This window comes from Bos indicus, chromosome 4 (genome assembly GCF_029378745.1).
Source record: "Bos indicus isolate NIAB-ARS_2022 breed Sahiwal x Tharparkar chromosome 4, NIAB-ARS_B.indTharparkar_mat_pri_1.0, whole genome shotgun sequence".
Lineage (NCBI taxonomy): Eukaryota > Metazoa > Chordata > Mammalia > Artiodactyla > Bovidae > Bos > Bos indicus.
In genome coordinates, this window is record NC_091763.1 from 88753280 (window position 1) to 88768845 (window position 15566).

The 15566-nt window shown below is 40.2% G+C and overlaps 1 pseudogene; it reads right to left on the reverse strand.

The window, feature by feature from the left end:
• Positions 1–14140: 14140 nt before the first annotated feature.
• On the reverse strand, positions 14141–15175 carry LOC109557936 (replication protein A 32 kDa subunit pseudogene; annotated as a pseudogene).
• Between the last annotated feature and the right edge of the window lie 391 nt (positions 15176–15566).

Consider the following 15566-nt stretch of genomic DNA (forward strand, 5'->3'; position numbering starts at 1 on the left):
ATGTCTTGCCTTTTTGAATAAGAGTGAATAGGTACTGGTTTGGAACATTAATTATAAAGATCACATAATGAAAGAGAAAACATTTACCTATATGGAGCAAGAGAAAGTTTCCTATGTGTCAACAAAATGAAAGTTGTCATCAGTTGAGGGCTTTTTCATTCATGTTGATAATTTACAGCTGCGTTTTCTACTGTCTGCTTAAATCCAAACATGAAAGAATTTCTTTTTTTTCAGTTGCTCTGAGAACAGAAAAGAAGCAAAATTAGCATACCATATCCCCAATAGGGTTAAAATGAAAGGAAAACAGGTGTTTAAGTTAATTCTCTTTCCACTGGAAGGTTTCTTTTAATAATGTGCTTCTTGAACATTTAAAGTGGTCTAAGATTGCCTATAAACCAATTTAAACATGCAATGCCCAGAAAAACCTATTTTATAAAACATGGCTGATTGTTTATATTAATTTCTGAAAAGAAATATGTATTCACATATGGAAAAGACTGCATACCTCTTAAAAAAAAATACACTAAGTCAAAAGTTATATATATTATAGTTTTTGAGATTCAAGATGTAAACCATGTAAAGATATATATATATATATAAGGTTTCCATGTTTTATTAACTTTGACATTAATTTAATGAAATTAGGTGATTTAACACTGAGTCAGTTATGTGGCCTCTATAGTAATAAGGTGACAGCACAAGCTTAATTCTGAAATGTGCCTTTTGAAGACAAAATATTGATTTCTTCTTAAACATCTCTTAGTAATTAAGACTTTCAGATTCATAAATGGAAAAGCATCTTGCTAATTCCATGCAAATCACAATAGGAATTGGAATTAGAGCCTGATTTTTTCCTTTGTAGGACTATCCCTATGTTGCCTAGACATGCACCAAGAAGTAAACCCAGCTTACTTCTTAGTGCCGTAGTTTAACTCTTTCTGTTCCTTTGCCCCAGGTATGATATTAAGATAATATCTTTTATACACTTGCTATTGGCCTCTTTTTTTGTTCGAGTTTTTGTTAAATGTTTGTAGTTCATAGCATTTCTATAAGAAGGACTTTTGTAGTCTATGTTGCCTTTAAATCTTTTATCCAGCATGTATTTATTGAGTTCGAATATGGCCATGTACTGTTCTAGACAGAGGGGATGTGTCTGTGAAGAAAAAAGACAAAGGTTCCTCCTTGTGGAAGGTCTAGTGCAGAGATAAACAATAAATCATCAACCAACAAATTCAATGTTGGAAGGCAGTAAGTGTTCTGGAAAGAGGAAAAAAGACTAGGGAAAGAGTGGTCAAGAGTTCCTGGAGGAGGTGTTGGCAGATTGCAATTGTCAATGTAGTCAGAATGGACCCCATCGAGAAGAGACACTTGAGTAAAGACTGAAACTAGTGAAGCAGCTTCTATTTAACAACAACATGCTTTTCATTAAAACAATACTTTCTTTAATCCATTTTAAAAAAATTAATTAAGTTTTGGCTCTGCTGGGTCTTTGCTGCTGCTCGGACTTTTCTTTTGTCACAAAGAGTGGGTGTTACTCTCTAGTTGCACTGCGCGCTTCTCATTGCAGTGGCTTCTCTTGTGGAGCACAGGCTCTAGGGAGCGTGGGCTTCAGAAGTTGTGACTGGAAGGTTTAGTTGCCCCACGGTATATGGAATCTTCCCAAACCAGGGATCAAACCCAAGTCTTCTTCATTGGTAGGCAAATTTTTGACCATTGAACCATCAGGGAACTCTCTAAAAGAATTTAGACTGAAGACCTGTTCCCAGAATACAGCAATCACCAGCAATATCTGCAAAGACTATGGATTGAGTGTGGTGGGGAAAACTTGGCAGAGCCTAGAGATGAGAGTCCGCTCTGTGTTCCTTTGTCTCTGCACAGCCCAGTGAACATCTGTTTACCAAACATTTGCTTTTTCATTGCAATGTTAATTGGCTTCCTCCCCTTTGAAATTCCAAACCACTACACCCAACATCCTCTTTTGTCTTCACTGAAGATGGTATTTAAGGTGAGAGTTACTCAATTCTCCATGGTCTCCACATGTATACATGTTGTTAAACTTTTGTTTGACTTTCTCCTGTTAATCTATCTCTTGTCAATTTAGCCAGAAGAACCTGGAGCAGTAGAAGAAAATGTCTTCCTCCTTGACAGAGTTAACCAGGTAAAGAAGCAGGTACAAACAGTCTGAGTGGGCAAAATAGCTCATGCACATGAAATTTTCTTGGGCTCCAAAATCACTGCATATGGTGTCTGCAGACAAACCCAGGCAGCATATTAAAAAGCAGACACATCACTTTGCCTACAAAGGTCCGTGTAGTCAAAGCTATTGTTTTTCCTGTAGTCATGCAGGGATATGAGAGTTGGGCCGTAAAGAAGGCTGAGCACCAAGGAATTGATGCCTCTTGAGAGTCCCTTGGATTGCAGGGAGATCAAACCAGTCAATCATAAAGGAAATCAATCCTGAATATACATTGGAAGGGCTGATGCTGAAGCAGAAGCTCCATTACTTTGGCCACCTGATGCGAAGGGTTAACTCATTGAAAAAGACTCTGATGCTGGGAAATATTGGAGAAGGCAATGGCAACCCACTCCAGTACTCTTGCCTGGAAAATCCCATGGATGGAGGAGACTGGTAGGCTGCAGTCCATGGGGTCGCTAAGAGTCGGACAGGTCTTCACTTTCACTTTTCACGTTAATGCATTGGAGAAGGAAATGGCAACCCACTCCAGTGTTCTTGCCTGGAGAATCCCAGGGACAGGGGAGCCTGGTTGGCTGTCGTCTATGGGGTCGCACAGAATTGGACACTACTGAAGCGACTTAGCAGCAGCAGCAGCAGCTGGGAAATATTGAAGGCAGGAGGAGAAGGGGTCGACAGAGGATGAGATGGTTGGATAGCATTACTGACTCAGTGGACTATGAAGTTTGAGCAAACTCCAGGGAATGGTGAAGGACAAGGAAGCCTGGTGTGCTGCAGTCCATGAGGTTGCAAAGAGTTGGACATGACTTAGCGACTGAACAACGACAACAGGTGCTATAATGATGGGAATGACATAAGGAGAGATCTTAAGGCCACAACGGCTAAGGTGGAATGATCGAGGTACAGTTGAGACTAGCTCTGTTAGGGACCTTTGTCTTTATAGGTAAACCTCACTTCTACAAATGTCAATTAGCATTTTATTGCAATTGTGCTCCTCTTATCAATTCATTGTGTCTTCTTATTTGTCTTTGGATGTAAGGTATCTTTTTTGGTAGGTTCCAGCATTTTTTGCAGAGAAGGCAATGGCACCCCACTCCAGTACTCTTGCCTGGAAAATCCCATGGACAGAGGAGCCTGGTAGGCTGCAGTCCATGGGGTCGCTAAGAGTCGGACACGACTGAGCGACTTCACTTTCACTTTTCACTTTCATGCATTAGAGAAGGAAATGGCAACCCACTCCAGTGATCTCGCCTGGAGAATCCCCTCTCCCAGGGGGAGCCTGGTGGGCTGCTGTCTCTGGGGTCTCACAGAGTCGGACATGACTGAAGCGACTTAGCAGCAGCAGCAGCAGAATTTTTTGGTTTATTATTGTTCAACAGTTAGTTGTGATTTTGGTGTTTTTGTTAAGAGGTGAGGTCATATCCTTCTACTCTGCTACCTCGTTGATTTCCTCATTAGCCTTTTAATTGTGATGCTCGGTTTCAATTGTGTTTATTTTTTAAGGTAAACTTTTTAGTATAAGCTATTCTAATTTTCCTTTTACTTAATAATATTTATATTTTACAGTCTACTTATCCTGGTAGCTCAGCTGATAAAGAATCTGCCTGCAATGCAGGAGACCTGGGTTCGATCCCTGGGTTGGGAAGGTCCCCTGGAGAAGGCAACAGCTACCCACTCCAGTATTCTGACCTGGAGAATTCTATGAACAGAGGAGCCTGGCAGGCTACAGTTCATGGGGTTGCAAAGGGTCAGACACCACTGAACAACTTTCACTTTATTTAAAAATAGAATGATAATTTTATAATCAACATGATTATAGACGTGCATAGATTTAGAAGTAACTATGAAGGTGGTACAGGCATGACTCAAGTCTGAGAAACTACTAGGCTAGTGTTTGGCAAATTATGCCCCTTGGGCCAAAACCGGCTCTCCACCTGCTTTTGTAAATAACACATATTGCAACACAGTCACACCCATTTGTTTATTACTGCCTGTGGTTGCTCTCCCTACACTGACAGAGATGAATAGTTGAGACAAAGACTATATAGTCCAAAAAAACCTAAAATATTAATATTTACTATCCAACCGTCTGCAGAAAAAAATGTGCTGATCCCTCTATCAACCCATACTATAAAAACATTTTTTAAAATGCAATCAGTACAATTTGAACTTTTAAGACATGGATACATTTAACAGCCAAACTTGTCCTTTTATTATGTGTCTCTTTTCTATATTCAAGACACTTGGTGCCTTTCTACAGATTAGGAGCATTCCAGGACACCTAAGACTTGAGGCCATGTGAGAACACTGAGCTATTATGAGAGTTTCTTTGTCTACTGTTTGACAGGATGGATTCTGCCTTCTCCTCAAATTCCGTTTGATCAGAAATGCTGTGGCATGATAAAAGGAGCTGACGAATTACTGAGGCCCCGAAGCTCCACTAAAGATTAGAGTAAAACATGTACTTCAAAGGATCCTGGTGAAGGAGGAAAGGTCAATAGCTTTGATTTCTAAATGGAGAGGAAGCCAAGGGATTTAGAATGAGGGAATTGGAAACCATTTTTTTGTTTTAATTTTTTTTTTTTTTGCCACTCCTTACAGGATCTTAGTTCCTGGACAAGGGATTGAATTTGTGCCCCCTGCATTGGGAGTGCAGAGTCTTAACTGCTGGACTGGTGGGGAAGTCCCTGAAAACCATCATTCTTAAATGAGTTTTGGTAGAGTAATGTAGGGATTGCTTATCTGGTGGTCAACGTTCTGCCACACTCTGGTTTCATGTTCCTTTTCAGCTTCACAAAGTAAGTCTTCCATAATCAATATTCTTGCAAGAAGACATTTCTCTTGATACTTCTGTATATTCTGAGCACTCTTTTCAGTGTTTGGCTTCTATTATTTCACTTCATCCTTACATTTACCCCATGAAGTAAGCACTGTTATTATCCTGTTTTACAAAAGAGGGCACGGAAGTCCTCCACGGAGAGGTTTAGTAACCTGCTCAAAATCATATGACTGGTAATAAAGTGAGGATTTGAACCCAAGATTTGATTCCAGTACCTGTTTTTTAATCACTGACCTGCATGCTTGTGTGATAAGTCACTTCAGTCCTGTCTGACTCTTTGCAGCTCTATGGACTTTAGCTGTCCAGGTTCCTCTGTCCATTAGTCTCCAGGCAAGAATACTGAAGTGGGCTGCCATGCCCTCCTCCAGGGGGTCTTTCTGATCCATGGATTGAACTCGTACATTTCTTACATCACTTGCACTGGCAGGCAGGTTCTTTACTACTAATGCCACCTGGGAAAGGCAATGACTATCCTGCTGCTGCTGCTAAGTCGCTTCAGTCGTGTCCGACTCTGTGCAACCCCATAGACGGTAGCCCACCAGGCTCCCCCGTCCCTGGGATTCTCCAGGCAAGAGCACTGGAGTGGGTTGCCATTTCCTTCTCCAGTGCATGAAAGTGAAAAGTGAAAGTGAAGTCGCTCAGTCATGTCCAACCCTCAGCGACCCCATGGACTGCAGCCTACCAGGCTCCTCCGTCCATGGGATTTTCCAGGCAAGAGTACTGGAGTGGGGTGCCATCGCCTTCTCCGATGACTATCCTACTCTGCCTCTATTCTGACCTGGACACCCTGTGAAAAGCACAGTATAAAAGTCACATTGCCAAACCAAACTTGGATCTGCTCACCTGCATGTAGTAAAGCCAATTTACTGACTCCCAATTATGGTGAAAAAAAAGTGCAACATTTATTGCAGAGTGCCATGCAAGGAGTCCAGGGCAGCTAGTGCTCAAAACACTCCCTGATGGGTTTTTTGAAAGGACTTTTTAACAAAGGCAAGGTTGGGGAGGAGGAGTCCCAGAGTATGAGGTCAGTTCATGCATAATTCTCTGATTGGTTGATGGTGAGGTAAGAGGGGTTAACATTATCAATCCTTAAGGGACAGTGGGTCTGGGAGCTATGTGCTCTTGGTCATCAATTAGTTAATTTCTTCCATTTGGTGGTGATTTGGGCATTTGTTAAAAAAAAAACTAAGGAAATATGCACCAGATACTAAGCAACAGAAATTTACTTTGTCAGTTCTGGATGTTAGAAGTCAGAGACCAAGTTTTGGTAGGATTCTTTTTTAATGAGAGCTGTCTTCCTGGCTTGCAGATGGCTGCCTTCTCACTGTCTTTGCATGGTGGATAGAGAGCAAGCTCTCCCCCTTCTTTTTATAAAACACTAATCTTATCAGATTAGGGCCCTACCCTTATGACCTCCTTTAATTACCTCTATACAGGTTGTATCTCCTAATAGAGTGACATTGGAGGTTAAGGCTTCAAAATGTGAATCTGGTGGGGAACATAATTCAGTTCATAGCCCTTACTTTTTTAATTCCCAGTAACCACTGGACCTCCAGTGAAGTCCCCCCCCCCCCATATTAATTACTTTAAATGAAAGTAACTAAAGAAATGGCCCGTGTAAGAGGGACACTTAGATCTCCCTGTCTCCCTGAAAGTAGGAAATAAATTTCCCATGTGAAAGGTTCTATTCTCGAACCCAGAGGTAGAAAAACATTGTTAGGGAGTTTAGAGCCAATAAGCCTGTATAAACAAACCTGTAATGCCATATTATTATTGTTAACATGAGGATTGTTAGTGTAAATAAATGATAAATCCAAATTTTATTGCAGAGTAGTTGAACATGGCCATCTCTTAAGCTCTAGTCTTCAGGAGAATACATTATTCAGAGGGATATTTCCCAAATAAGGTGCAAAATAAGTAATCGAAACATACTTTTACATCCTCAAAACTTCAATAATTTTAGACATTATAATACCACTCTTTAATTAGGGCAGACTGGTGATTTTGAACTGGAGAGGGTGCTACTGGCTTCTAGTATATAGAGACTAGGGATGTTGCTAAATATCCTACAGGGTGCAGTATAGCCCCTCCAACAAGGACTTATGTGGCCCCAAATGTCAAAAGTGATAAAGTTGAGGGCTTCCCTGGTGACTCGGTGGTAAAGAATCCTCCTGCCAATGGAGGAGACATGGGTTTGATCCCTGATACTGCAAAATCCCACATGCTGCAGAGCAACCAAGCCCGTGAGCCGCAGTTATTGAGCCTGCGCTGTACAGCCTGGGAGCTGCAACTACTGAAGACCACACACCCTAGAGCTGATGTTCTGAAACAAGAGAAGCCGCTGCAGTGAGGAGCCTGTGCACTGCAGCTAGAGAACAGCCCTCACTCACCACAACTAGAGAAGACTGTGTGCCGCAGTGACCCAGCACAACCAAAACTAAATAAACACATAAATACAATTACATATAAAAAAGAAAGCTTTGCATTTTTTTTTTTTAAGGGATAACATTTAGAAACTTGATGTGTAGTCGCTCAGTTGAGGCCGACTCTTTGTGACCCCATGGACTGTAGCCCACCACGCTCTTCCATCCATGGGATTTTCCAGGCAAGAGTACTAGAGTGGGTTGCCATTTCCCTCTCCTTAGAAATGAGGATAAATGTAAATATAGAGCTGTGATGTTCCCTTTGCTTCTACTTTTCAATGTAAATGTAGCATAATTTTTGTGTTAGGGAATAAAAAATATTCCTTCTATCTTTCTAGGTTCTTTGGTTGGTCTAATAATAAAATTGACAAAAGACAGAATAAAAGGAGAAAAGGAAAGCTTAATAACATGTATACCTCCTGAAAACATGGGGGAGGCCAAGGAAAACTGAGTAGCTCACCAAAATTACCAAAGCCACCACCTTAAATACCATCTTCAGCTAAAGACAAAAGAAGTTGGGAGTGGGGGGAGTCAGTTACGGTGGTTTACCAGGAAAAGTACAAGTATAATAAACAAGGGTAAGGTTGTTGTGCAAATCTAAGTCATTCCCATCTCCACTGATAGGAGTTTCTAGAGGTAAATTTATCATACTCTTCCTGGTACAGTGAGGGAGATATCCTTACAAATGAAGGTTTATCTTTTTTTAACTGAAGTATTAGTTGACTTATAAATTGTCTTAGTTTCAGGTATATAGCAAAGTGATTCATATATATATATTGTTTTTTTTCAGATTCTTTCCTATCATAGGTTATTACAAGATATAGATTATAGTTCCCTGTACTATACAATAAATCCTTGTAGTTTTTTATATAGCGGTGTGTAACTTTTAATTATACACTCTTAATTTATCCTTCCCTCCCTTACCCTTTGATAACCATAAGTTTGTTGGTGTCTGTGTTTTTGTTTCCATTTTGTCAATAAATTCATTTGTACTATTTTTTAGATTCCACATATAACCTGGCAGGCTACAGTCCATGGGGTTGCAAAGAGTCAGATACAACTGAGCATGCATGCACCCACATAAGTGATTATCGTATAGTATTGGAGAGTTCTCTTCTACAGGTAAATGTCTCTTACAAAAGGGTAACTTCTTCACAGTTTTCAGATCTCCTGTACCTGCAGTTTCTTAAAAATAACCAGCTTAAAATAATCCTTTTGCCAAAGAGGCATATTTTGGGATAGCAAATTCTGCTCCCCTATTGTTCATATCAATATTCAGCATTTACACCATTATGACTGTTTGCTGCTGAGTCAAGTAATATACTATGATTATCACATCAACGGTTTTCATTTAATATAAATTCTGCTTTTCACAAGGCAATTCTTGCCTCATTTTTTTTTTTTCATTTTTATGCCTAACTACTATTAAATCCTCCTACATATTACGTTAATCTCTCAACATGATTTCCACATTGTCAAGCTTACCAGTTAGTCCAAAGTCATTTTTTACCTAGAGAAAATGTTTTTCTAGAGCACTCTTGTTTTTATGTTCCATGTTAGAAAACACTGTGAAACAGGCCCAGAGAGGTTCAGTGTGCAAAAGTCAGGTGGTTAGTGTATAACAGCTGGAACTTACACCCAGGCAAGGCAATCTGTCCCTTGCATTTATTATTGGTGTCTCTGTTAGGGAAACATTGACCAAAACCACTTGAGTTGGCCAAGCATTTTGATAACTACTCATCTAGTTGTCTCACGAAAGGCAGTTCTGATAAGGAACAAGATGACACTGCCAAAAACCAACCAGGAGAATTCAAAAGGGGCCTAAAGGAGCGAGGAGATGCCAACTAATAATGTTATCCTACCGATCTCCCACAATCCTTTGTGATGGAATCCATCCACTGAGAGATGTGCACACCACCAGGAAGGAGCCTATGTCCGACCAAATATAGGCCAAGCAAGATGATTGGCAAGAAACAACTGGGAAATTAACCCCAATACCATAAAACCTGAGACAGTGAGCCACATGGTGCAGTTCTCCTGGGTTCCCTAACCCTACTGCACTCTCCCCAGACACCCCTTCCCAATAAAGTATTTTGCAGGGCTTCCCTGGTGGCTCAGTGGTAAAGAATTTGTCTGCCAGTGTAGGAGACATAGGTTTGAACCCTGGTCCAGGAAGACCCCACATGTCATGGAGCAACAAAGCCTGTGCACCACAACTACTGAGCTTGTGCTCTAAACCCAGGAACAGTAACTAATGAGCATGCTGCAACTACCGAAGTCCTCGTGCCTAGAGCTGGTGCTCTGCAACAAGAGACGTCGCCACAATCAGAAGCCCACACACCACAATGAGGGTAGCCCCTACTCACTGCAACTAGGGAAAAGCCCATGCAGCAGTGAAGACCCAGCAGAGAGAAAAATAAATTAATGAATTTTTAAACACCAAGAAAGTCTTTTGCTTTGTTGATACATGTCTCCTTGAACAATTCATTTACAAATGTTAGACAAAAGCCCACTCTCGGGAGTTCCCCTTCCTACAACATCTTTATCAGTTATCAGTTGCCAAGATGTGTAACAAACGACTGCAAAAACTCAGTCCTTCAAGAAACCATGAAACCATTATTTTTCATGTTTCTGAGATTGGCTAGGCTTAGTTGTGGCAGCTTATCAGAGCTAGATGGATTCCATTTACCTGTGGGCTAGTCCAGGCATGTGCCCACTGGGACAGCAAAAATGCAAGAACAGATTCAATTGTGCAAGTACATTTCAGCTTTGGATTATCACTTCCTCTTAATGTTCTGCTGATAAAGCAAAACATATGGCCAAATCAAAGTCAAGTGTCAGGAAAATTCAGTCCCCCTGTGTGTGGCAGGGGAGAGGGCAGGGAGTGGAGATTGGCAGGGGTGTGGGTGCCGGGGGAAGAGTAGGAAGTGATTATTGATTAACAATAACTGGAGCTACCACATTGATTAGCCTGCATACAAGGTGGAAATACTTTTGTTACAGAGTCTGATTCATTTTGGAGCATAAAAGCAAGTCATTTACAAACATTCTTGTAAAACCATCAGAATAAAGCAATAACTATATAATGACAAAAGACTTAAAAGCATGGCTAAAGATTTAATTACAATGCAATTGCTAAGAAAATTTGGCTACTTCTGTGACAGATGACATTTTAAAATAATAACTAGAATTATGACTGACAACATACCAGGACATTTCAAATTTTAGGAATTTCAAATAATTTCTAGAACATTTATATTAATAATATTCATTCATATAATGAATGGATAACTAAGAAGTTTATCATTACTCATTTGACAATGTTTCCTATGTAATTTAACATACAAAATCAGCCTAATTTGAGGGCCCTCTGAAGCATCTCAAAGTTAACTAGAGGCCAAAATAACTTCATTTAGAATTTGACTTGAGAAAGTTTGCAAAAAAAAAAAACAAAAAAACAAAAGGTTTTAAATGTTTGGTCAAGTAGGATCATAAGTCACTGTGAAACAGTATTTATTCACTTAACCAAAGTGACAATAAAGGATTCCAAAGACAAATGCAGAAAGTTGCAACAGATTAGTTAAAGGGTAAAGAAACTTCACAATCTGTTATCAAAAGAGGTCAATATTTTAAGAAAAGTTTGTCTTCTCAACAGAGGAAAAAAACCCCAAATTCCAGTTTTGCATCATTTCATTTTTAATATTAAAATTCACTCATTTGATTAAATTCAATCTAATATCGGTTGGTTTTAATCACACATGAAATTCTTTTATCAAAAGACAAAAACTCATGTCTATAAATATATATAGGGCTTCTCTGGTAACTCAGCTGGTATATATATATTAATACATAGTAGTACAGCATTTCAATAAAGCACAAAATATATTTATTAAAAGCCTCAAACATATTTAGTTTTTCTGTAATAAGACATCAAAAGTAAATAACATAAACTTCTTTAGCAATGTTTCAGTATTTTATCTTGTCAAAAATGATCTAGAAAGTCAATAAATTTCATCAGTTAATTTAGCAGAACTTAAAAGTTTCAAGTCACCAAAAATCTGGAGAAACTATTTTTAGATAGACATATGATGAAACATAATTATCCATAAAGACTTCACCGAAAAATATTTTTCTCATTTATCTCTTTATTACTTCTGATAATATCATCATACTGTTAATTTTCTTGTTAACAAATTTTGTAACAGAGATGCATGCTGCTGCTGCTGCTGCTAAGTCGCTTCAGTCGTGTCCGACTCTGCGAAACCCCATAGACGGCAGCCCACCAGGCTCCCCCGTCCCTGGGATTCTCCAGAGATGCATGCATGCATACAGTCATGTCCGACTCTCTGCAAGCCCATGGACTGTAGCCTGCTCTTCTGTCCATGGTATTTTCCAGGCAAGAACACCGGAGTGGACTGCCATGTCCTTCTCCACGTAATAGAGATAACATGAGCTTATTGACTTTCAGCTAATGTAGGTACAATTATATTTAATATTGATGACTTAAAAATATATTCATATTAATTAAGCCATCAACTTATCCTCATTCATTAAAGATTAATCCTAGATCATGTGATCTTTTTAAACTTTGGGCTAGTCTAATTACATTTAGAAATATTTGACTTGTAAGTGCTTACTTTAAGTCAGTTAAATAGAGTTCTTTTACAAATTAATTTTGATAACACCATCAGGTGTTAGGCACATATCATATGTACAATAATCACACAGACATACGTACATATAGATAGACATAGACAGAGATCTCATAGTTTTTCTGCTTGAGTTTTTTAAAATTTTTTCACATCTTTTTTGTTTTTATTTTTTATTTTTTTAAATTAATTTATTTTAATTGGAGGCTAATTACTTTACAATATTGTAGTGGGTTTTGCCATACACTGACATGAATCAGCCATGGGTGTACATCTGTTTCCCATCCTGAACCCTGCTCCCACCTCCTTTCCCATCCCATCCCTCTGGGTCATCCCAGTGCACCAGCCCTGAGCACCCTGTCTCATGCATCGAACCTGGACTGGCAATCTGCTTCACATATGATAATATACATGTTTCAATGCTATTCTCTCAGATCATCCCACCCTCGTCTTCTTCTACAGAGTCCAGTAGACTGTTCTATACATCTGTGTCTCTCTTGCTATCTTGCATATAGGGTTATTGTTACCATCTTTCTAAATTCCATATATATGCATTAGTATACTGTATTGGTGTTTTTCTTTTTGACTTGCTTCACTCTGTGTAATAGGCTCCAGTTTCATCCACCTCATTAGAACTGATTCAAATGTATTCTTTTTAATGGCTGAGTAATATTCCACTGTGTATATGTACCACAGCTTTCTTATCCATTCATCTGCCGATGGACATCTAGGTTGCTTCCATGTCCTAGCTATTGTAAACAGTGCTGCGATGAACATTGGGGTACATGTGTCTCTTTCAATTCTGGTTTCATCGGTGTGTATGCCCAGCAGTGGGATTGCTGGGTCGTATAGCAGTTCTATTTCCAGTTTTTTAAGGAATCTCCACACTGTTCTCCATAGTGGCTGTACTAGTTTGCATTCCCACCAACAGTGTAAGAGGGTTCCCTTTTCTCCACACCCTCTTCAGCATTTATTGTTTGTAGACTTTTTGATAGCAGTCATGGCATGAAATGGTACCTCGTTGTGGTTTTGCTTTGCATTTCTCTGATAATGAGTGATGTTGAGCATCTTTTCATATGATTTTTAGCCATCTGCATGTCTTCTTTGGAGAAATGTCTGTTTAGTTCTTTGGCCCATTTTTTGATTGGGTTGTTTATTTTTCTGAAATTGAGCTGCAGGAGTTGCTTGTATATTTTTGAAATTAATTCTTTGTCAGTTGCTTCATTTGCTATTATTTTCTCCCATTCTGAAGGCTGTCTTTTCACCCTGCTTATAGTTTCCTTCGTTGTCTGCCTGAGTTTTAAAAGGCATCTTTTTCCTTTTTTCCTCTTTCAATTTTAGGTTCTACTCTGAACTAAAGCTCAGGTGATGTGGGCTTAGTTTACTTTTCAATGACATGATAAGAGTTATAACTTCAAGTTTCCTCCTTAGGAACACTACTGTTCTCTCAGGGTCAGAATTTTGAAACAGATGTTTTATCAAGCTAGCTGTCTCTACAATTTTGAAATATCGAAAGAGTTCCGTCCTGGTTGTTTAGGAGTAAGATAAGAGAACTTCTCTGGTGGTTCAGTGGTTAAGAATTTACCTGACAATGCAGGAGAAACAACTACTGAGCCCACGAGCCTAGAACCTGTACTCCACAGCAAGAAGCCTCCAGAATGGGAAGCCTGCATTGCGTACTGTAAGGAAGAGTAGCCCTGCTTACTGCAACTAGAGAGAGCCCGACCACTGCAACACAGCCATAGTGCAGGCAAAAAATAAATACATAAAAAAAAGGGAAAATGATTATTTATTAGCCCATTTCCAGGTAAGGGATCTGGGAGCAAGACCTGGGTTCCATGTTCATACATTTAGTGGGAAGAAAAGGCAGCAGAAACCTGCCGCTGCTCTGACTGAAGGAGGAAACAGAACAGGCTCTGGGCCGGACTGTGGACTTATATGCCCAGTATCTTTGGAAACGACATACAAACTGGAAAACCAGGCCCCCAGAAGGAAGAGCCCCAGGGCTCTCTGTGCTTAAACACACACAACAGAAGTCGCTCAGTCGTGTCCGACTCTTTGCGACCCCATGGATTGTAGCCCACCAGGCTCCTCGGTCCATGGGATTTTCCAGGCATGAATACTGGAGTGGGTTGCCGTTTCCTTCTCCAGGGGATCGTCCTGACCCAGGGATCGAACCCAGGTCTCCCGCATTGTAGGCAGACGCTTTACCGTCTGAGCTACCAGGGAAGTCCATCAAAAACACAGAAGAGTAGTAGTAAGTTTCAAAAGGATGTCAGTTGAGATCTTTTATAGATGAAATCTACTTCCTAGAAGTCAACTCGCCAATTATATGCACAGCTGGAGACAAGAGGCGGCAAAAAAAGGTCCAACTGGAAAATATCTCGGGTACCCAATTAGATCCAGTTATTCTGCATCTGTGGATTTAAAATGATCATCATCCACGGTGGAATAGATGTGTCCCTCGTTGCTTAGAAAATCCACAGCTAGCTTGGTTGAGGCTACGGACATGTGCTGGAGTTGGTTCTTGAGATCCTGAAAGTTCAATCCTTCAGGTCTTGGGCAAGCCTTGAACAAATTCAGCACCTGGTTCTGGGCCACAGTGAGGCCATTTGCTGGTATGAAGTTGTTCCCACCGAAGTTCCCAGCTTCACCCATTCCTGGATTGCTGATAGGCGCTCTCCCTGTTGAAGGCTGGCTGTTCGATTTGCTCAGCATCATGTGTGCATTGACTACTTCCAGAGTATGTGTGGTGAACTCATTCATATCCTCCAGGGCATGATCTTAAAGGCTACCAGGCTTTTCTTGTTCTGGAAAGATCTCAGATGACCAGCCACTTTCACATATGTTTCTGGAGGGACCACAGTGTTTTCACCACTGGCATCATCTGTGTCAACCCACTGGCGAACATCCATGGGTGCAGCTGTCATGTCATCTATCTTGTAAACAATGTTGGTTGCAGCCTTCTCTGCATTTCTGATAATCCGCACAATAGTGACCTGTGAAATCTCAACATTTCCAATTCTGAATACTTCATCAACCAGAGTAGCAGAAAGCAGCTGAGATATGGTACAGGGTAAAATGTGCTGAGCTCGAGGTCTGGATTTCTTTTCGGCCTGGGAAGCTGTCGGAGATCCAAAGCCCCCAGGGGACCGTGTGTAGCCGCCGGCTCCCCCGACAGAGGAGGTGCTATAGCTTTCAAATCCACTGTGCCTAAAAGAATACCCTAATTATCTGTGTAACCGAATAGAATCATACATTCTATTATGCTTATTGGGGTATGACCACAGGCCTATTGATAATTGTCCACTGTTAACTACCTAGGCTTAAGGCATATGATCATGGTTAACTTTGATTATATCTTTCTTTTTCCTTTGTTCAGACTAGTTTCAGAGAAGCTTATACACTTAGGGTATATAAGGTTTTCACAAAACTGATCGGGGCCCTTGGCTAAGAGGAGA